At 42.2% G+C, this 23,808-nt stretch overlaps 1 long non-coding RNA gene across 1 annotated transcript; it reads right to left on the minus strand.

Moving 5' to 3' along the window:
• Positions 1-2,883: 2,883 nt before the first annotated feature.
• On the minus strand, positions 2,884-22,925 carry LOC145413296 (uncharacterized). The gene is made up of 4 exons (XR_013899698.1): positions 22,815-22,925; positions 11,272-11,362; positions 9,219-9,323; positions 2,884-3,067 (listed from the first exon to the last, which is right to left on the minus strand). It is a non-coding gene; the product is annotated as an uncharacterized LOC145413296 (long non-coding RNA).
• Positions 22,926-23,808: the final 883 nt, after the last annotated feature.

The raw sequence follows: 23,808 nt of genomic DNA on the forward strand, positions 1-23,808 counted from the left end.
TTGTTTTGTGGACCATAATTGTTTGCTAATATCTGATGTACTGCTTATCATTACCATGTTAAGGTTTATTGTTGCTTGAAATGTTGTATGTGTAACTGCATATTGTGGTCAATAAATACTTACTTACTTACTTACTTACTTACTGTGTGTGTGTGTGTGTGTGTGTGTGTGTGTGTCTGTGTCTGTGTGTGTATGTCTGTGTGTGTGTGTGTGTGTGTGTGTGTGTGTGTGTGTGTGTGTACAAAACGATATTAACCAGCCTTATGCAAAAATATACCGTTAAGAAAATCTTTGACTAGTGGGAGGTGCCTGAGTGTTACCATGCCAACCTCTCACACCACCAAAGTTACATACACACATTACCCCATTAGCAAGTTCCACTAGAGAGTATTGTGTGTGTGTGTGTGTGTGTGTGTGTGTGTGTGTGTGTGTGTGTGTGTCCATGGGGATATGGTTATGTAACGTGGATCTGCATGTGTGTAAGTGCAGTACTGTGTGGGACGGTGTGGCCTTATGTAATTCACCGGGTCGGTCAGGATCACTTGATGGTCGTGATTGTCAGCTTTTACCCTCCCGGAAGGGAGCTGAGAGCTCATATAGTCCGATCTAAGGGCAAGGCTGTGACCATCACACAAGCACACACCCGTCCCCTTGCTTAAGGGGGACAGTAACCACCCACTTCGTCAGTGAAGCTTTTCGCAACCTGAGCGAGGCGCAAACTCCCGTCTACCAGATGGCAAGCGAGAACGCTACCACTGTGCCAGAGAGCGGTGTACAGTGTCCGTCTACCAGATGGCAAGCGAGAACGCTACCACTGTGCCAGAGAGCGGTGTACAGTGTGTGTGTGTGTGTGTGTGTGTGTGTGTGTGTGTGTGTGTGTGTGTGTGTGTGTGTGTGTGTTTGTTTGTGTGTGTGTGTGTGTGTGTGTGTGTGTGTGTGTGTGTGTGTGTGTGTAAGTGAATGTGTTGTGAGTGGAGGGGGGGTGGGGGTTGTATAGTTTGATGTGGTTGCAGTGTGTGTGTGTGTGTGTGTGTGTGTGTGTGTGTAAGCTCACTACTCGTCAAAGGACCTTGGTAATACATAAGAAGACATGCTATTAAAGTTGCGGCACAAATATATTTTAATGTGCTATGATGTCAACTTCACTCAAAATAACGCCACGCTTCTTCTCCCCTTTCCTGTCTCCTTGCCATGTGTCTGTCTGTCTTCCGTCTGTGTCTTTCTGCCTGTCTCGCTATTGCAAACCACAAACAACTCTCAACTGTCGACAACTTCCTAGAATATCATAGTATCCTGCATTATACTACTTTTTTTCAGGGTAACTTGACCGAGATTTTCGTCCTTTTGCCGCTTACTTCACATGGGCCATTGACAGAAAAGGGCAGCGCTACGGCTCCTCTTCAATGGCACTTTTTTGTGACTTACATATTCTAGTATTAATCTATTGCTACAACTCAGTATTCAAGTTGGAGAGATGATAATTTTAGGCCAAGTTTGAGTAAAATGGGTACAGAATTAATAAAGTCAAACAGCATACCTTTGGTGGGTGCAGTGGGAACAAGGCGACAGTCCACAGGCAGGACAATGGCGGGATAATCCAGCAAAATCTAATCACCAGCTTATGAAGTGACGCCAACAACACTCGCGTCACACAATCGGTTGAAACACCCGTCCACTTTATCACTAAACACCTGTGGTTCTGAAGTATGATAACAGAAAATAAAATAATCGCGTAGACGTAATGTAGGCTACTGATGCACTCTCTCCACGGAGTCTGCTTCTGACGTTCTGTTTATTGCTTGTTCATCACAATGCTTCGAAATTGATGAGCCTCTCACTCGGACATGACGACTGACTGAACCTTTATCTTTGTCTTGTACCCCTGACCTATTACTGAATGCTATAAAAAAAGAAAATTACTTCATCCTAACGTAACTCAAAGTCTAATGACAGAGATGATCTGCTCGCTTGACTTCCCCGCGCACCTTTTGTGACGCAACAGATTAAGTCGGGGTGCCCCTATTCAGAGAGAGCAGTAAAATGGATGGGCAACTGCGAAAAATTAGTACTGTCCGCTGACTCTTCCTGCTTGGATTCCAGCGACAACGTTCCCAAGTTCGTATGAGTTTGTATAGAACGGTAAATTCAAAATCTAAATAAAGAAATAAGATAATCTGCTGACTTTTCCTTATAATCTTGCTAACAGACAGGCAGGCAGGCAGGCAGGGAGGCAGAAAAGGCAGAGAGGCAGGCGGTCAGGTAGACAGACTGATAGATAGATATATAAACCTGGCCAAACACATAGCCTACCTTCATCGGGCTTTCTCGGTTGACTGTAATAACATCCACTAGTAGCAGATAAAACGATTTTTTTTTTCTGGTCGCTTTTCTGATTACATATTTTGTTTTCAGCCATACTAGTAACAGATCACGTCAGTTAACAATGAAGTGCGTATCTGAGGATTAATAAAGCTTTAGTTTCACTCTGTATATGAGAAAAAAAGGCGGTGAAAATATCGATAGTACCCCCGAACAGTTTAATACCACAGCCTTCTCCCATTCGCCTCTGTCTACGTTTTTTCCTTTAACCATTCTTTTCCCCAAACGGAGAGTTGTGGCAGACTCCTGTATTCCATAAACTAGCATGTTATTCGCTCTACGTACAGAGTATTATGCGAAATCTTGCATGTCACTGGCCACGAGATTTTAGGTAGAGAGATTTTGAAGTGATGTAGGAGCTGGGAACTCTCTATCTTGACTGCTTTTGGGCTGGGAGTTTACTGTTAGTTAATAACGAAAAGGGTAATTACACAAAATACCAGTTATTTGATGTCATGCTCAGATGAGGAGAGAAACTCAGGCATAATTGTATTTCACGTTTATTTGTATCAACATCTACACTTCGTGGCTTTGGAAAGACAATGTTAGGTAGTTTCGAAGACTGGTGAGTAGAGAGGGACTGGCGGGGATGTGTGGTGGTGTGGGGCGGGATATGGTGACACACTGCAGTAAAGAAATGCCACATAGCTCTCTGTTGGCTGCTCCTGTTACTGGCCGTTCGTCACCCCTGCGAAAGGAATAATATCTTAGTTAACCTTCACTGCCACAGATCTTTAGTATTAACTAAAATCGTCTTGAGACAGTAAGAATAAATAAAAAAGTATGATGTAGGATTCATTGGGGTAATCATATCACAACCGGGGTCTTCTATGCCATGTTGTACTGCATGTGACTTTGGTGACGCGGGTGACGCTAAGCACCCGTGCACACGTCAGTCCTGGCAACACCCTTCACTGGTGCACTTAGGGTACCAGTGCAAGGGGCCAAAAGAACACCGGGGCAAGGTCTGACTGATGATATGATGAGTGACATTATCTGGCTACCCCACACCACCAAGACATGTCACTCAGCCAAACCATACAGGTGATGGAGCACGAGGAACCTACCGCACTCAATGTAAACATGAGAAGGCCAAAGACACAACACATACGGTAATGAAGAGACCAACACAGCGGCAACTGAGTAAAATATCGGAGGTGGCCGACTACTTCAAGGATTAATGGATATGATTCCAAGGTGGCGACCATCATCCACTCACTTGATGTAGTACTGCCTACTTCTTCCTTTACCTCTATCATTCTTTTTCTGTGTCTGTCCTCCTCTCTTCCTATTTCTCCCATCTTTCCTGTCACTTTTTGTTACTCCTCTTTCCTTTTCAGGTGGCTTTACATTGAGTGACAAGCCTAATGGTTTCCTGTAAGCCAAGAAACCATTTACAACGCTGGGTGGTAACCATATAACCAACCCATACGTGTTCCTTAAGTGTCAACAGGTGGGTTGGCGGAGGGTTAGTGCCCCTCCCCGTAAAACAACTAACTCAAGAGGAAAGAAGGGGGAAACCTGTACTGTACACAGGAAAAATCATCTGGTAAATTACCAATATGCGGGAATCGAACCAGGGACTCTCAAATGAGAGCCAGGCAGCATACCACTACACCACGACCAGGTAAAAGTTAACTCACGTTGTCACAATCTTGTAACCAACGTCCCTCCGCCCCCACTGTGGGCATCAAGAGGATGAGTTAACCCCCTGGCACTCGGGCAAGTAGATGCTTTTAATCTATCCCAAGCACTTACGGCAAGTCAGAATGAAGGGGGAAACCTGTACTGTACACAGGAAAAATTCTGACTTGCCGTAAGTGCTTGGGATAGATTAAAAGCATCTACTTGCCCGAGTGCCAGGGGGTTAACTCATCCTCTTGATGCCCACAGTGGGGGCGGAGGGACGTTGGTTACAAGATTGTGACAACGTGAGTTAACTTTTACCTGGTCGTGGTGTAGTGGTATGCTGCCTGGCTCTCATTTGAGAGTCCCTGGTTCGATTCCCAGCATATTGGTAATTTACCAGATAACTCAAGAGACAAACGGCCACCCTTTGCCGGATTATGGCGTCTGGCGATAGATAGATAGATAGGTACGGGATTAAGGCGTCTGGCGATAGATAGATAGATAAATATATAGATAGATGAGGGATTATACCGTCTGGCGATAGATAGATATATAGATAGATATGGGATTATGGTGTCTGGCGATAGATAGACAGATGGATAGATAGGGGATTTTGGCGTCTGGTGATAAATAGATAGATAGATAGATGGATAGATACGGGATTATGGCGTCTGGCGATAGACTGATAGGTAATGAATTATGGCGTCTGGCGATAGATAGATGGAAAGATGGATAGATATGAGATTATGGCGTCTGGAGATAGATGGATAGGTACAGGATTATGGCGTCTGGCGATAGATAGATAGATACATAGATGGATAGATACGGGATTCTGGAGACTGGCGATAGATAGATAGGACGAATAACTTGCTATCTATCTATCTATTGCCAGACGCCTCAATCCTGCAAGGAGTGGCCATAAACAAATCGCCTCCATGTCGTCCTGTCCCCCGCCATTTCACTGCCCTGCTCCCAGCTCACATCCCCCTCTCTCATATACCTCTCCACTCTATCCTTTCATCTCATCCTTGGCCTCCCCCTGCCTCTCACCCTCTCCACCTCACTCATATACACTCTCCTCGTCAGTCTCTCACTCTCCATCCTCTCCACATGGCCAAACCACCTCAGTGTGTTTCTCCTAACGCTTCCTATCACATCCACATCCACACCACAATGCTCCTTCACTTCCTCATTTGTCAGTCTGTCTCTCCATGTAACTCCACATCCACCTCACTAACATACAGTCTCCTCGTCAGTCTCTCACTCTCCATCCTCTCCACATGGCCAAACCACCTCAGTGTGTTTCTCCTAACGCTTCCTATCACATCCACATCCACACCACAACGCTCCTTCACTTCCTCATTTGTCAGTCTGTCTCTCCATGTAACTCCACATGCTCCTCTCATTTCTTTTTTTATGCAAGGAAGAAGGAACCAAAGGCCAGGAGCCGGAAAACCGTTCCTTCAAAGAAAAAAAAAACAATACAAAGGAGAGCCAAATTCAAGATCCGTTCATTTCGAGATGCCTGGACACACTGCGTGTGAAAAACTGGAGATCATAGGATGTAGGAAATACAGACAGAGGTAGACAGTTCCAGAGTTGACCTGTTGCATGAATGAAGGACTGCCCAAATGATCCTAGTGAGATATGCCACCTTCCCCTCCCTCTATAAAACAACGATAATAAATACAAGGACATTATAGTATATGTAAAGACAGCGAGGAAAATATTTAGTATTTGTTTGTTTATGTAGATGCATTTCTGATGGATTGATTAGTCTATAGGAAGTTGTTACATAAGAAGATGAAGGGTGAGCGGTTCTTCACATCGCTGTCTATCTGTCTATCTATTGCCAGACGCCTTAATCCCGCAAGAGGTGGCCGCAGACAAAACGCCTCCAAGTGGCTCTGTCACCCACCATTTGACTGCCCTCCTCTCATCTCACTCCCCCCTCCTTCATTTACCTCTCAACTCCAACCCTCCACCTCATCCTCGGTCTTCCCCCTCCCTCTCCCTCCCTCCACTTCACCTACATACACCCTCTTAGTCAGTCTTTCATTCCCTATTCTCTCCACATGTCCAATATGGCTTAAAGATACAGTAATACACAGTTATGCACAGCTTTGTTTTACTGTTTACATAGAACTATTCCTACTTGTTTTTATATATTTGCCTTAGAACCCAATGTGCCATACAGTGAACTACTCTATGTTGTAGTTTCCTCTTTCTTTCTTTACTATCCTTATCCATCAGCATGTAGAATTAGATCTCGTAGTCATAGTCTACTCTGTAACAAAAAACCTCGAAAGGATCAAAGGGTCTGTTGCTGTTTGCTGTTCTTTGTATTCCTTTGTACTCCCTCCCTCTTCTCTCTCCTCCCTCCTGCCTCACATCCCTCCCTCCCTCCCTCATCCCTCCTTCTCAATCTCTCCCCCCCTCTCCCTCCCTCTCTCTCTCTCCTTCCCACCCTCTCTGCCTCTCCTTTGCACCCTCTGTGCCTCTCCTTTCCTCCCTCTCTGCCTCTCCTTCCCACCTTAACACTATCTTGGAGGGCGCGGGCTATGGCATTATCCCCAGCTGACACCCCCCCCCCTCCTCTCCTCGGCTCTGTAAATGAGTAGCGTGTAATTTTTCCCACGTGCAGGTCCGTCGCTTATTTGTTTTTCCACATCAGCAGACGATTTCCACGGAGCTACAACCCTGTCAGCCTGTCTGTCTCTCCACGTAGCTCCACATTCCTCTCAGATAACTTATTTCCACACCACTTTTCACACGAATAAAGATTGGTTAGGAGAAACACATTAAGGTGGTTTGGCCATGTGGAGAGGATGGAGAGAGTGAGACTGACGAGAAGAAACCCTGCCCAAAGTGACCTAACCTACCTTTCGATCGGCTATATATTCGCTAAGAAAATTTTGCTGCTGCCTGAAAGTCTACGGATGTCACATTCCAAGTTTCGCCTGTTCTGGTTACAAGTTTGTGTTCTTACCTAATTGTATCTTTACAGGAATGAGTCAAGCTCGTACTGTCTCGTGTCTTAAACCATATTTATCGTACATATCCTTAAATTTGTGAATTGTTTTGGCACACTATTTCATTCGGTAGTGCATTCCATTGATCAATTGCTCTGTTTGGGAAACTGAATTTCCTTACGTCTTTATCACCTCTCTTCTTATGCAGTTTTTTGCAGTGTCCTCTTGCTGATGCTTCTCCATATGTTAAGTAATCATTTGTGTGTGTGTGTGTGTGTGTGTGTGTGTAATTCTAACTCACAGAAGAATCATGGAAGAGAATTACATGCGCTTCAGTTGAAGGTGTGGGATGATGGGTCTCTTTGATCCCACTTGAACACATACAAGGCTTCAGCATGCAAGTATAATTATGCAAACACACACACACACATATACACACAGCTCTCTTTCTCTCTCTCTCTCTCTCTCTTTTACTCTAGTTCATATTTCAAGTGCATATGTAAGTCTATGTCTGACCTTTCACCATATATGTCTGCCTGATTCGCCACGGCTACAATATATCATCTCGCCTGGACATTACTTACAGCCTCGTATCTGCATAATAAACCGTGAAATATTGTAACTGGCGGACCGTGGCAGGAAAACGAGAGAAAAAGAGGCTGGATAAGAGAAAAGGAGCCGAGAGTAAAAGCAAAAAGAACAGAGAATGAGATAAAGAAAGCAGAGCCTGACACAAAAAGCATAATGGCATGAATGGGGCCAGAAAAAGTGAAAGAGGAAGGACAGAAGAGAGGAAAAGGATAGACACCCAAAGCAGCACTACACTGAGTGAGTGGATGGTGTGCACAGGAAAATGGCACAGCTAGGAACAATTTTACAAATGCTGTACTTAGTCTCCTGTCATGACACCATCACTCCAGCAACCAATGTTTGTGCAGTGGGCATGGTGAAGGATGACCCTCCTGTCCTAAGGTGCTTTCAGCAGAGGTAAAATGGGTTTATAGCTTCATAAAAACCTATGCATTTGTGTCTCCTGTTGCCACTATTTGGTAACATGGAGGCACCTTTCATACTCAGAGGGTTAAGACATCTTCCACAGTGGTACTGCATGTCATTACTGTACTTTCAAGTTTATAAATGATATATTTATTAATTTCTATATTAACCCAGTGACATTAAGTTGGTGCTTTAATAAAGGCATGTTATTTATAAGTTAACATATTTAGAGAACAATTATGATGCTATAGCATGTGTAGGTCTTTTCACCTGATGGCAGCTGTCCATGGCACCACCACCGTGCATTGTCAAGATGGCAGTTATGGAGCAGCATGTCATTACTAATGCTAGGTATTAATATCAACCACCCTGGCATAGTAAATGGTTCCTGGACTACAAAAGAGCACTTGGTTTGTCAGTCGGGGTAGAATCACCAGGAGGTAGCACTACACAGTGTGAGTGGACTGCGGTTATAAGTACACACTCACTCCCTCACCATTCCAGCCCCTGGAATCCTGACTCCACCTCATAAATATCCTCACTTAAATGCTTCATATTCTGGCATTAATATCCTGTATATCTCAGGAGTCAAGATGGAGAGATGGTTATTTTATGCTGTGTTAAGTAGACAAACAGACAGACTGACAAATGAGGAAGTAAAGGAGTATTGTGGTGTTGATGTGGTTGAAAATGTTAAGAGAAATACTCTGAGATGGTCTGGCTATGTGGAAAGGATGGAGAATGAGAGACTGACCAGAAGAGTTTACCAGTGAGGTGGAAAGGAAGAGGGGGAGGGGGAGACCAAGAATGAGGAGAGGGATGAAGTGGAAAGGATGGAGAATAAGAGACTGACTAGAAGAATGCATGTGAGGTGGGGGGGGGGGAGACCAAGGATGATATGAAGTGGAGACGATGGACAATAAGAGACTGACTAGAAGAGTGCATGTGGGTGAGATGGGAAGGGAGACCAAGGAAGAGATGGAGTGGAGAGGATAGAGAATGAGAGATTGACAGGAAGAGTACACATGAATGAGGTGGAGGAGGAAGCCAATGATAAGATGGAGGGATGCAATGGAGAGAGATAAGAGAGAGGAAGGGTGTGAGTTGGAGGGAGGGAAGAGGACAGGGTAACATGGAGGCAATTTGTTAGTGGCCACCCCTTACAGGAATAAGGTGCCTTGCAACAGATAGATAGACACAGATAGATAGAAAAATGGATAAAGTTACCAGATAGAGACATACCTGACACAATATATAGCAGACTGAGTGTGGAGATACCAGGCCATTCTCCAAAAGTGTTTATAGGAGCTGCAAGCCAGGACAATGCAGTGCTTGTTGCCCACCACACTGTAAAATAAAAAGACATGATAATGGTGATGATAATAATAATAATAATAATAATTAATAATCATCATCATCCGGACCTCCTTTCCCACCCAAGGGCAGGGTGAGGAATAATAATAATAATAATAATAATAATAACAATACCGGTAATAATAATAACCATAATAATAAATTGTGGTAAGTGGGGGCGCTCACTATCCACTCACTCGATGTAGTGCTGCTCTCGGGTGTCTACCCTTTCCTCTCTTCCATCCTTCTTTCCTTCCATCCTCTTCTGTCTTTCTTTCCTTGTCCTTCTGCCTACGGGTGACTTTACACTCCCTCTTCTGTCTTTCTTTTCTTCATTCTTTCCTTTTCCTTCTGCCTGTGGGTGACTCTACATTGAGTGACAAGCCAAATGGTTTCCTGTACACCAGGATACCATTAACTATGCTGGAAACGAAAGGGTAGTTGCAACATTTATTCACATAGTTTCAACCTGGAATAACATATTATAATAAATACAGTTTCAATGTTTCAGATATTCTAAAATTCTTTAACTGCCTTGAGCTGATATTACGAGTTATGCATATAAACGTACAGTCCACTAGCAAGCATTAAACAGCAAGTCCACCACCAACAGTATAAACGAATTTCTGAATTTTATGTTATATACATCTCCAAAGTATATAGATCTAGTTCTATGTTCACTATATAACAATAATATAGGTACTAAATCAATATTCACTTACACCATGGCCCTCCATGGCTCCTGATGGACCATGTGGTAGTAACGAAAACCTAGGTGGCTGCATGAGTACTGAAATTTGATTTATATTAGTCATACCTGAAGTATCCTTGCATAATAATAAATAGTAAAAATATTGTATCAAATATCAAACACACTCTACCATGACAACTAAAAACTCTGTCAAGTATTATAACCCACCGACAGTGCCGCAATCTACTCCTATGTCCGGAGCTTCACCAGGCACCGTCAGTCACTACTGCCTATATGGAACTGACCTGAGAATGAGCACTGAGTGGCCAGGAAGCAGATCACAAACAAATGCTAGCTAGATGCACCCTGATATACAAATCTTTCTTCCTTACCATAATTACAATAATAAATCAATACACAACTAATAGTAAATGTTATTACACATTACATCAATATCTTATTTCAATACTGTACCCAAACATAATGCGAACACCAAACACATACTGAACACTAAAATACAGACAGCCAACCGAATCCCATACAACTAGCACAGTTAAGACCTGTCCTTTGCACAATACAAATATTTTACTAATGATTACTAGGTACAATATTTAAGGTAAACAGTACATAATTACAATACAGTACATATCATCATGAGTGCAGATGATAAATGATGATACAGTAACCATACAAAAAAATTTTGGCACCTGGTGGATTATTTAGCAAATGAAAGTATTAAAATAATAAATAAAAAAATATATAATAAAACAAGTATTGATGCTGATGAATTAAAATGTGATGAACAGACATAAATGCTGCATCACAATGGGCATGACCTCAGTGGTAGATGTTATACAACTCATGAAACAAGTCTTCAAATTTCAGAGTACTGAATGGTGGATAAATAAATGTGAAGGCCAATAACCCATGCACCTAACTGATTTTTATTCCTACTTGACCATTTTCTTACTTAATTTCACTGTGCTACCCACATGCCTATGCTGGAGAATAGGGATGGGATGACAATTATATGTAAGGTGAATTTCCCCATACACAAAACTTCCTTTGGATGATTTAGAGAATGTACAAAGCAGTTTGCCACATTTATGTAAATGAATATGCTGAAAATATACCAGTAATCATAACATCAATAGACAAAAACTATAGGAAAACTACAGGATGTATTTGTTAACCTAGAACCATAAGACTGTGCAAACAAGACAATGAAAAACTACATCTTAAAACTCTTACCTTCTCCAGTCATATTTTCTGATGAGTCTCGTCGATGGCCATTAGGTCTGTCTGGTGGATAATTCTGCTATGAATTCTCAGGCGTTGTTACCTGTGAGGTGGAGAAAGTAAAGGCATAATGAGATTCATAACATACCATATCATTTATAGAGGTTCCAGCATGCTTGCATACATTGGCCTTGATCACCTATTGGCAGCTCTCCATCCTGCTTGATCTCTGGCAGCCTTCCTGTTCAGTCCCTTATCCCTGAGGTCACACTATGACCCTGTCCCAGGTCTTTTTCAGTCTGCCTCTCGCAACCCTACCCTCGAAGTTCACTTTTCTTACTTTTAGCACCAAACTGTCATTCTCCATCCCCTCCACAAGCCCTTATCATCTCAGTCTACCCCTCCTCATCACAACACCAATACATCTCTAGTCCCATCCTTCCTCTAAATACTTTAGTTGTAAACCTAGCCCCCCCATGCCTTGCATTCAAGGATGCACTACACATCCATCTAATCATTGTCAGTTCTATATGTTTGAGCCAGCAAATACAGCATCCTCTTCCTTTACTGCCCAGGTCTCACTACCATACAGCATTACATTCCTAACACATGCTGCCTACAAAGATCCCCTAGCATGGAAGGAGAGCCCTCTCAATGTCAGGAGAGGCAACAGCCCCCTGAACTTCTTCCAACCACTCCTTACTCTGGCCAAAGAGATGCTCCAGCCCCACCTCCAGTACATAACATGTCTCCCAAATTAATAATAATAATAATAATAATAATAATAATAATAATACCAATAATAATAATACAGTAATAATCTGGTCTTTTGTTTCTCAAAAGCACCAGTCCTTCCATAAGGAATTCTCTAGCTCTGGAAACACGTATACATTATTTTTACAGTTACAAGAATTGTGACATCTCTCATATACAATACACCATCAGTAAAAAAAAAAAAAAAAGAAGAGGAAAAGAAAGGGGCAATAATTAAACCCTACAATCATCTGTCATATACCTCTCTTCAGGACGTAGCATTTTTAAAAAAGAAAGGCTTTTATCTCTATCTATCTATTGCCAGACGTCTCAATCCCGTTTGGGGTGGCCACAAACAAATCGCCTCCAAGTCGCCCTGTCCCCCGCCATTTCACTGCCCTGCTCCCAACTCACACCCCCCTCTCTCATATACCTCTCCACCCCATCCCTCCATCTCATCCTCGGCCTCCCCCTCCCTCTTCCCCCCTCCACCTCACTCACATACACTCTCTTCGTCAGTCTTTCACCCTCCATCCTCTCCACATGGCCAAACCACCTCAGTGTGTTCCTCATAACGCTTCCTATCACATCCACATCCACACCACAACGCTCCTTTATATCCTCATTCGTCAGCCTGTCTCTCCACGTGACTCCACGGGCTCCTCTTAAATAACTCATTTCCACTGCTCTCACTCTTGACTTGTGTCCTTCCAACAATGTCCAAGCTTCACTTCCGTACGTTAGAGTTGGTATCACAATACTGTCATGTAGTAACTTTTTCACTTCCATGCTCACTTCCCTGTTTCTTATCACTGCTTTCAAGGAACCAGCAACCTTTCTTCCCTGCTGTACCCTTTCAAGCACTTCACCCTCCAAACCTCCATCCTTACTCATCACACTACCCAAATACTTAAACGTACTCACATTTTCCAATTCCTCACCATCCAACCTCACTGTACATTCACTAACTTCACCTCTCTCAAAGACCATTACTTTACTCTTCCCTACATTCACCTTTAGGTTCCGTTTCTTACACACTCTCTCAAACTCATCCACCAAACCTTGCAGCTCCCCTTCGTCTTCACTCAACAACACAGTATCATCTGCAAACAACAGTACAGGGAGTTTCCAAACACTATCCTCTCTCACCAGGGCCACTCCAACATCCACTACCCTACCTTGTACCTCTTTTATTACCCCATCCATGTACAGATTGAACAACCATGGAGACATGACACATCCCTGTTTCAAACCAACTCTCAAAGAGAAAAATTCACTTAGTTCACCATCCACACGCACTGCAGCCTTCGCACCATGGTACATACTCTTCACAGCATTCAACAACTTCCCATCTACTCCATATATTCTTAACACTTTCCACAATCCTTGTCTATCCACCCTGTCATATGCTTTCTCCAAATCCATGAAAGCCGCATACAACTTCTTTCCCTTCTCTAGAAACTTTTCCACTAAAGATCTAAGTATGAATATCTGATCTACACAACCTCTTCCCTTCCTAAAGCCTCCCTGTTCTTCTCCAACTAATTTCTCTGTTCTTTCTCTAACTCTGTCTAAAAGTATCCTACCATACACTTTTCCTATTATACTAAGAAGACAAATGCCCCTATGATTACCACGCACTTCTTTTTCCCCCTTTCCTTTGTACAAGGGAATAATTATACCTGACTTCCAATCCTCCGGGACTCTACCTTCCTCCCAGGCCAATCTGCACATCTTCCATATCCATTCTACTACTATCTCTCCCCCATGCTTCAGCATTTCGCCACACACTCCATCAATTCCTGGGGCTTTCCCCGATTTAACATTCTTCATTGCTTCCACAACTTCTATCCTACTGATTTCTTCCTGTCTTCTCACCTCCCTCCTTCTCCCAGCCATTCCCCAGCCACTTATACTCGCATTACTTCCATCCTCTACGTTCAACAATTCCTTAAAGTGTTCTCTCCATCTGCTCACTTTTTCTCCCTTCTCCACTAGTAATCTACCATTTTTATCTTTCACTCCCCTGCTAACTTCACTTCCACCCTGTCTTACTCTTTTCACTTCTCTCCAGAACATTTTCTTACAGTCCCTCCACTTTACACTCAAATTCCTTCCAAATTCCTCATCCACTCTCTTCTTACTCTCTCTTACTAATCTTTTCACCTCTCTCTTCCTTTCCACATATAACTCTCTCTTCCACCTCTCAACTTCTTCCACGCCCCTATTTCTCATCCATTCATTGTATGCTTTCTTCTTTTGTGCCACTGCCTGTTTCACCTCTTCAGTCCACCAAGCTGTTCCTTGCACCCCCCTCCGTCTTCTCTTCCTTCCACACACCACATCACATGCTGCACATATTTCTTCTGTAAATATCTTACACACACCTTCCACGTCTCCCATCTGCTCCAATTCATATTTGCCCAATCGTTCCTCCACTTCTCTCTTATACTCTGCCTTTTTCTCATCTTCTTGTAACCTTTCCACTGTCCTTGCAACTACTCCTTCCTCTCGTCTTTCCCTTCTTCTATTCTTCCATCTTACTTGGATCCTAATTCTGGCCACCACCAAGTAGTGGTCAGAAAGTCCACTCCCCCAACCTCTATACACTCTTGCATCCTTTACACATCTTCGCATCCTTTCATCCACACACACATAATCAATCATTGCCTTCCTTTCATTCAGTTCACCACCCACCCTTCTCATCACTCGCCATGTATACCTGTGGATCATTTTATGCCTGAAGAGGGTATTGGCTATCACCAACCCCCTCCCAGCACAAATGTCCACTAACGCACTCCCATTCTCATCTATCTCAGCAGGCACACCCCACTCACCAACTATTCCATCCACCTTCACATTACCAACTTTACCATTCATATCACCAATCAAAAACACTCTCTCATTCCTTCCAAACTTTTCCATGCACACTTCCACATTTGTCCAGAACTCTTCTCTCACTCTTCTAGCACGATCTTGCGTTGGCGCATATACACACACAATCGCCCACATTTGTATTCCAACTTTCAACTTTACCCACACAATCCTTGACCCAACTGATCCATACTGTCTTATGCTCTTCTTCCATCTTTTACTCACAACTATACATACTCCTTCCTTTGCCCTCTCATTCTCATCTACTCCTGCACATATACCCCATCCATACTCCCATTCTCTCACACTTTCTCCTCTCCATTTTGTTTCAGTTATTCCACATACATCCACTTTCGCACCCTCAAGCACCTGGACAATCTCTCTCTCTTTCACCTCATCATTCGCTCCTCTTACATTCCATGTACTCATTACCAAGTCCTTTGTCCGGTCCTGGGTCGTCATCGTTTGGTCAGTCCTTGTCCGAGGCTTCTTGTTTGTTTTTTTAGTTAGTTGTTTTCCGGGGAGGGGCACTAACCCTCTGCCAACCCTTTTAGTCGCCTTTTACGACAAGCAGGGATACTGGGGGAGTATTCTTGAAAACCCCCCTACCCCCAGGATTCAGCAGAAGAGAGTTGTCTCATGGACAATAGCAATCTATTATATAATCTAGGGGCTCTATACACAAAAGAACGATCAGAGAAAGATGACTGGTGAATGGCTCCTGGCTCATCAAGACGCAAGGAATCATCTTCACTGCATAACATCACACCCGGGCGTGTCAATGGGAGTTTTAACAATTCAGCAAGATACTTCGGTTCACCAAACTTAAGAACCTTGAATGTAATAAGACACAGTTTAAATTCAATTCTAGCCTTTACTGGTAACCAATGCAACTCAATCAGAAACGGGGTAGTTGAGGTTCTTGGGGGGAGACCAAAGATAAGCCGTGCCGCCCTGTTCAACACAGACTGAACCTTTGTTAGTATATCATTTGGAAGACCAACCCACAGTGAATTACAATAATCAACACAAGACAAGACCACTGCATGGACCAATGTTAAGAGTGTTACGAATTCTACTGTCTAGAGGAGGAAAATTCTAATTGTAACATGGCCAAACAAGTAACCCGTAAAAAGTGAACGAATCATATTAGGAATATAAAACTGAGCAAAAAGTTTGATATATATTACACATTATACAATCATTAAATAGTCTCACCAAGGTTAACACTGCCAAACAAGCTTGCAGGAATAATGGGAGAAACTTCGCTTTTCTCTAATTGGTCAAAACCTAACTGGTTAAGCAGAACAGTAATACCCTAATACATAAATATTAAAAGGTAAGGTTAAGCCATTAACTTAGCTGTAAGGTGACCACATGAACTAAAGTAAACCTCTGGACCACTTGTACACAATCGAGGAAACAGAAGGCAGGAGCTGTTCGTCTCAGAGGTTGCTAACACCACACAGATCAGTCAAGGAGTGAGTCACAGACGAACAGCTCCCTCCCTCGACTCCATCAGTTACCCAAGGTTACCAATTGGTCTTTTAAGATGTTGCAAACTACTGTATTATATAAAATTTCAACCTTACTACAAAATATACTAAAGTTAATATAATTATAAACACAAAACTGGAGAATTACTAAATTCATAAATGAGTTCATAATGAATACTTATTACACAATTAAAACACAAAACAACTGAACCCTACCAAACGCAGAGCTCACACAAAAATTAGTAAGCATGTCCATGACATTGTTAAATGGGGGTTTAGCCATAGTTAGGCAGGGTATGGTGGTATTTCTACCCCCATCGTTAAGCCAGGGTATAGCATCTAAGGGGTATCGTATATCGAGGTATTACTGTAATAGCTGTAATGAGTGGATTTCCATCATGAAAAGGGGGCCGGTGTGACTAGGGTGTGAGGCCGCAATGACTAGAGCTGGTAAATTAGGGCCTGGAGTGACTTGAAGCTGATCAAGCATTGTGGAGAGCCACCATTAGCTGACCAAGGCCGATCCATGCAAGGATGTTGGTGCCTTTGATATGATGATCCCAATTTAATTATAAAAATCCATCATCCACTCACTTGATGTAGAGCTGCCTACTTCTTCCTTAGCCTTTATTATTCTTTTTCTGTGCCTGTCCTCCTCTCTTCATATTTCTCCCATCTTTCCTGTCACTTCTTATTGCTTTTCTTTCCTTTACAGGTGGCTTCTACATTGAGTGACAAGCCAAATGGTTTCCTGTAAGCCAAGAAACCATTTACTACGCTGGGTGGTAACCATATAACCAAACCATACGTGCTCCCTAAGTGTCAACAAGTGGGTTGGTGGAGGATTAGTGCCCCTCCCCATAAAACAAATAACTCAAAGTCAAATGGCCACCCCTTACGGGATTGTGGCGTCTGGCAATAGATAGATAGATAGATGTCCATGACACCTTCCCCCTAAGATAAAATTTACTGGTAAATTTTATCATAGTCCAGATAAACCTAGTACCTATGAATATAGCTTTACAGTTCAGTGTATTAAACACGAGAAAGAGTATCAGCCAGGATATTCTCTTGCCCCTTGATATGCCTTATTTCTAAATTGTATGGCTGAATCAACAATGACCACCTCATTAGTCTCTATTTCTGTTTTTCATTCTGTTTAGAAACTTCAGTGGATTATGATCGCTGTAAACAATCACTGGATACCTTGCATTACTTACATAAACATGAAATTTCTCTAAAGCTAGTATCAATGCCAAGAGCTCCTTTTCAATGGTAGCATAGTTTCTTTGATATTTCTTAAACTTGGTTGACATATAACACACAGGATGCAAAACTTCATCTTTTCCAAACTGAAGTAAAACAGCACCCGCTCCTGAATCACTGGCATCCACATGTAGACTGAAGGGTTTCTCAAAGTCTGGAGATCTCAGCACTGGAGCAGTGGACAACAAGGCTCGGATGTTTTCAAATGATGTTTGACATTCAGCTGTCCACTTGAAAATCTTCTTTGGACTAGAGAGGTCAGTTAACGGAGCAGCAACCTGAGAAAAATTTGGACAAAATCTTCTATAATATCCAGCCATCCCCAGGAAACGTAACAAGGACTTGCGGTCGGAAGGTGGTGGAAAGTTCTGAATGGCGTCTATTTTAGCGTCGACTGGTTTAATATGATCTTTCCCAACCACGTGACCCAAGAATACTACTGTAGCACATCCAAACTCGCTCTTTGCAAGATTTAGGGTAAGATCCGCCTCAGGCAGTCTAGTAAACAGTGCCCTGAGTCGTTCAATGTGTTCTTCCCAAGTAGAAGAACCCACCACCAAATCATCCAGATAAGCCTGCACTCCCTCCAGTCCTCTGATGACGTTGTTTACCAAACGTTGGAAGGTGGCAGGTGCATTCCTCAAGCCAAAACTCATGACCTTATACTGATACAAGCCATCTGCCGTGATGAAGGCAGAAATCCTCTTAGCCCTCTCTGTCAGTGCAACTTGATAGTAGCCCTTCAATAAATCCAATTTAGTAACGAACTCTGCTTTTCCAATTCCATCAATCACATCATCCAGACGGGGTAAAGGAAATGAATCTGGCAGAGTAACAGCATTCACACGATGGTAGTCGGTGCACAGTCTCATACTTTCATCTGCCTTTGGAACAAGGAAGCATGGCGAAGCCCACTCACTGTCGCTAGATTCCACCAGATCATGGGAAATCAAAAACGATACCTCCTCTTGAAGCTTCTTTCTCTGGGAAGGGTTGGCTCGGTAAGAGGCTTGCTTGATTGGCTTGGTGTGGTCCAGTAGGATGATGTCATGCATCACATCACGACATGGCCTAGGAACGTCACCGCAGATCCCTCTGAATTCCCTCATCAGATTCACCAGATCTGTTGACTGCCGAAGTGAGAGGTGCTGCAATTTAGGACCAAAATTAGACAAAAGCTCAATGTTACATAGCTTAAGGGGATCAGCTTCAAAGAATTCTGGATCTTCAACTTCCACTTCGTGCTGTACCATGATTTGTCCTCCTCCTCTACAGTAGTATGGCTTCAGTACGTTTATATGTACCCGAGACGTTCCTTTCTTCCACGATCAGGAGTCTCTATTACATAGTTCACAGAGTCAACCTTTTCTTTGACTCTGTATGGTCCAAAATACTTTGCCTGAAGTGCATTCTTAGCTAAAGGAAGAAAAGCTAGTACTAAATCACCGGGATTAAAGTTTCTTTCCACTGCTTTCCTGTCAAAAGTCTCCTTCATGGGTTCCTGTGCACCCTTCAAATTTTCTCTGGCAAAATTTCTGATATGATTTAACCTGTCTCTGAACTTTTGCACATATTGTAAAAGAGGCATAGTGTTATCCTCTGATACCCAACTTTCTTTGACTAATTTGAGTGGTCCCCTAACCTCATGTCCATACACGAGCTCGAATGGGGCATAACCAAGAGATTCCTGCTTACTCTCTCTAATGGCAAACAGAAACAGATGTATCCCTTCATCCTACTCTTTCCCTGCTTCCAGACAATACTTTCTCAGCATTTGCATATAAGTCTGATGAAAGCGCTCTAATGCGCCATGTGACTCAGGATGGTAAGCTGTAGCAAAGTACTGCTTAATAGACAACTCATGCATCACTTGTTGAAAGAGACCACTTGAAAAATTCGAGCCTTGGTCTGACTGAATGGATCTTGGTATACCATACTGAGTAAAGAATTTGGTCAGTGCCTTAACAATTAATTTAGCAGAAATTTTCCTCAAAGGAATACATTCAGGATACCGAGTGGTAGCACACATAATCGTAAAAATGTACTGGTTTCCACTCTTAGTTTTTGGCAATGGACCTACACAGTCAATTATAATATGACTAAATGGCTCTTTCACAACCTCAATGGGCTTGAGAGGTGCTGGTGGAATAACACTGTTAGGCCTCCCTACCAGTTGGCAAGTGTGGCATGTCTGGCAATACTCTGAGACGTCCCATTTCATCTTTGGCCAAAAGAAATGTCTCATTAACTTGCTACAAGTCTTACGAACTCCTAAGTGTCCGCCTAGACCATCATGAGCTAAACCTATTAAATCCTGACAGTAGACAGTTGGAACTACAACTTGGTACAAAACGGAAGTCTGATCATTAGCAGGTACATCTGTTGGTCTATACTTTCTCATAAGTATGTTAGAACGAGTGAAGTAACAGGTACTTGAAGGGGAGTCTACCTCATCATATGACTGACGAAAATATTTTAGCAGGTCGGGATCTTCTTGTTGTGCTCTAATAAGCATTTCTTTAGTGATAGGTAATTCTTTATCTCGTCACTGTCATTAATACTTGTTTGTTTAAACAAATTACTAAGGTCAATCCAAGATCATCTTCATTTTCTACAGCCTCATCCTCAGGAAAGGACTCACCTGTATATACTCTGTGTGTAGTCATACTTCTAGTTATGGCACAACTAGGAAAAAGATACGGGTTTTCATTTTCTAATTGTTCTGTTGGATTGTAACTACAGGGTACAAGGGTTACTACAGGATCAGGTACCAGAAAATCACCAGCTATGTCATTACCCAACAAAAATGTCACGCCATCAACTGGAAGGGGAGAATCCTGAACTCCTACAGTGATATATTGCTGCACAAGATCTGACTCTATATAAATTCATGCTAAAGGAACAGTGACAACTCCACCAACACCCCTCAGAACCACGTGCTCACCAGTTAAAGAGTTTTCCATAAATGGAACAGCACTCTTAACTACCACACTGTGTGATGCACCGGTATCCCTTAATATCTGAACTGGGTAAGAAATTTCTAATGAGCTATCACTTGAAACTAATCCCTTAAACATGAATGGACCAAATGAGCCAGTCTTATCACTTGAGGAGGCTACGGCAGTGACATTTTCCTCCACTGTACTTAACACAAGGGAAGATTCTGATTTAGCTGCATTCTTTTTTGCCGGCTTTGGAGAATTAGCAATGACATGTCCTGGTTGTTTGCAGTAATAACAAGCGTTAACTGATCCTAATGCAGTTGGTTCTTTTCTTGATCCTGAACTCTTAGCATTCTTAGACAAATTGACTAAGACCTTGCTAACAAGACTGAGATTCTTTAAGCTTATCACCCTGATCACTTGACTCCTCACAACCCCCCAGCCTCCTGCCAACTTGTCCATAGCGGTTCTGAGGTTTAAGCTTAGTACGATGTGTTAAGGCATAATTATCTGCTAATGTTGCAGCTTTACTCAAAGTGGTCACCTCACGTTCATCCAAGAACAGCCTGATGTCAGAAGCCACTGAACGTTTAAATTCTTCTAACAGGAATAGTTCTTTTAAGTCATCATAATTTTTTACATTTCTAGACCTAATCCATTGCTGAAATAACCTATCTTTCTCTGCTGCAAACTCAACATACGTTTCTGACTCTGTCTTTCTTAAGTTCCGAAACCTTTGTCTATAAGCTTCCGGAACTAAATCGTAAGCTTTGAGCACTGCCTCCTTAACCTTGGTGTAATCTTTGCATGTTTCTACTGAAAGGCTAATAAAAATAGTCTTTGCTTTTCCGACCAATACCGTCTGAACCAGAATTGACCAGTTCTCCTTTGGCCACTTTAAACTATTTGCAATCTTTTCAAATTGCAAAAAAAACTCTTCAGGATCACGCTCATAAAATGACGAAATTAACTTGGCATGCTTACTGACATCAAACTGAACCTAAATATTACCTTCCCTTTTTAATTCTAACTCTAGTTGTAACTTCTTAAGGTCATGCTCCCTTTGTTCTCTCTCATGTTCCCTCTGTCGCTGTGAAGCTTCCCTCTGTTTAGCAGCCTCAACCAATTCCAACTTCCTCAAAGCAATCAGTTCTGAAACATGGCTGCCACCTTCACCCACAGGATTTGTATCACACAAAGTTAAAGCAGAACTAGGAAGTATAACCCCTAGACACTAATGTTTGAATTACTATCCTTTTGAGTTCTTCTTTTCTTATTTTACTGTCAAATGGTATTTCATAATAAGTAGCAAGCGAAACCCAATCATTTTTTTTCAAAACTACATCCTGTAATAATGGCAATGAAGGGTCAGCAACAAATTCAGCTAAATCAAATACTGCCATAATAACTTATAGAAATGCCGAAGTAAATCAAAATCAAAACAATGAAAAGAAAGAGATGACTCTTCAAACCATCATTACTCGGAATTAAAACGTCTGGCAAAAAGAAGAAAAGCTTTACTCAAGGCTTCAGAATTATCCCGGTCGGGCCCCCATATGTTACGAATTCTACTGTCTAGAGGAAGAAAATTCTAATTGTAACATGGCCAAACAAGTAAGCCTCGGACTTGGAGGCGATTTGTTTGTGGCCACCCCAAACGGGATTGAGGCGTCTGGCAATAGACAGATAGATAGATTTTATCCAAATTTCCCATACAGCGTGTTGCATGAAATGTCTGACAAACTTCAGCAAGTTGTTCTTGAGACAATTTTGAGTTAAAAATTGCTGCATCAACATGGGTTCATTTCTCATCTATTATACTCAGGTTCTTTTGGGAATGGCAGCAGATTAGAGACTGGTATCTGCAAAATGTTATCCACCACCACCACCACCATCACCAGGATTATCATCATCATCATGTCTCTTTTTTCCCCACCTACAAGTGGGGTTAGGTGGGGTCCAGGAGGCAAGGAAGAGGAAGTAACAAGATTGATGGACATAATCATTTTATCCAACCTTCCTATATTTTAAAAACTCAGTGCAGCTTTATAATGAACCATGAGTATCTTTTAAGTAAACAGTTAAGTCACCATCAATTTAACAATGAAACCACCAAGACATGGAGTACTTTGAGAACACAACACCTAAACCCTTCAATCACCAAGCCCTTGCCCTGTGACTGTGACCTTTGACTAATCATTCCAAATACAGTAATGTGCCTTACTTGTAACGATGGCTTTTTGTATCCTGGCTCCCTCTCTGCACCAGCTTCAACTTGTTCTTCAATTTACTCCTCAGACCACCAGCTTCTTTCATCACCTTAGCCACATCTTTCTTCTCTTTGGTCATCGTTTTCTCTTCTGCTTCCTTCATCCTGCAAAATCAATTATCATAATCAGTACAACATTGCCATTTACAGTTGTATTCTTGGTGGATTTGGATATATCTCACCACCTCTTTCTGAGCCATTCACTGTGCACATTTCATCTCAGTGTGGTTTTGTATATTACTGATGCCAACACTGTCACTGTACAAGCACCATAAATAACAGTGCATAATGCTGAGGTGTAATATACAAAAAGGGTTGTTATGAGAGAGGGTTGTATACAAGAGAGGGGCGTGTGAACTGGGAACACAATAGTGAAATGATGGGGGACAGGGCGACATGGAGGAAATTTGTTTGTGGCAACCCATTATGGGATTAAGGCGTCTGGCAACAGATAGACAGATGGATAGATAGGTTGTTAAGGAAGGGCTGCTATCAGGCCACCTATGCTCCCTACACCATTTAACCCTTTGACTGGACCTGATGCACACAGTTTTTATTCAAGCTAACACCACAGTATTTTATAAAACTATGACAGTTACTAGCAGTCACAGGCTCATGAAAACTAACTAGAAATAAACTCTTTCTCTGTAACTGATCCATCTAAAAGTTATATTTAGGCAAACACTACATGATTATACTCAGGTTTAAACTAGTGCACAACAGTACATCATTGTAAAGTATCATATGCATTATATACCAGAGTATGCACTGTGCATTTATAAATTGCTGTATATAAGTGGTGTATATGCTTTTTGTGTCTTCATTGTGTCTTGGGCATTATGGGTACTACTTCCTGCTCTTTGATTTGATTTGAGTGGTGTCTGGGGCAGTCTTAGATCAGTGCTGTTAAGTTACTGTTTGGATTTGGAGAGCACCCATTTCTTACTAT

This window comes from Coenobita brevimanus, chromosome 95 (assembly GCF_032717465.1).
Source record: "Coenobita brevimanus isolate Jiangsu-jjx chromosome 95, ASM3271746v2, whole genome shotgun sequence".
In the NCBI taxonomy this organism is placed as follows: Eukaryota; Metazoa; Arthropoda; class Malacostraca; order Decapoda; family Coenobitidae; genus Coenobita; species Coenobita brevimanus.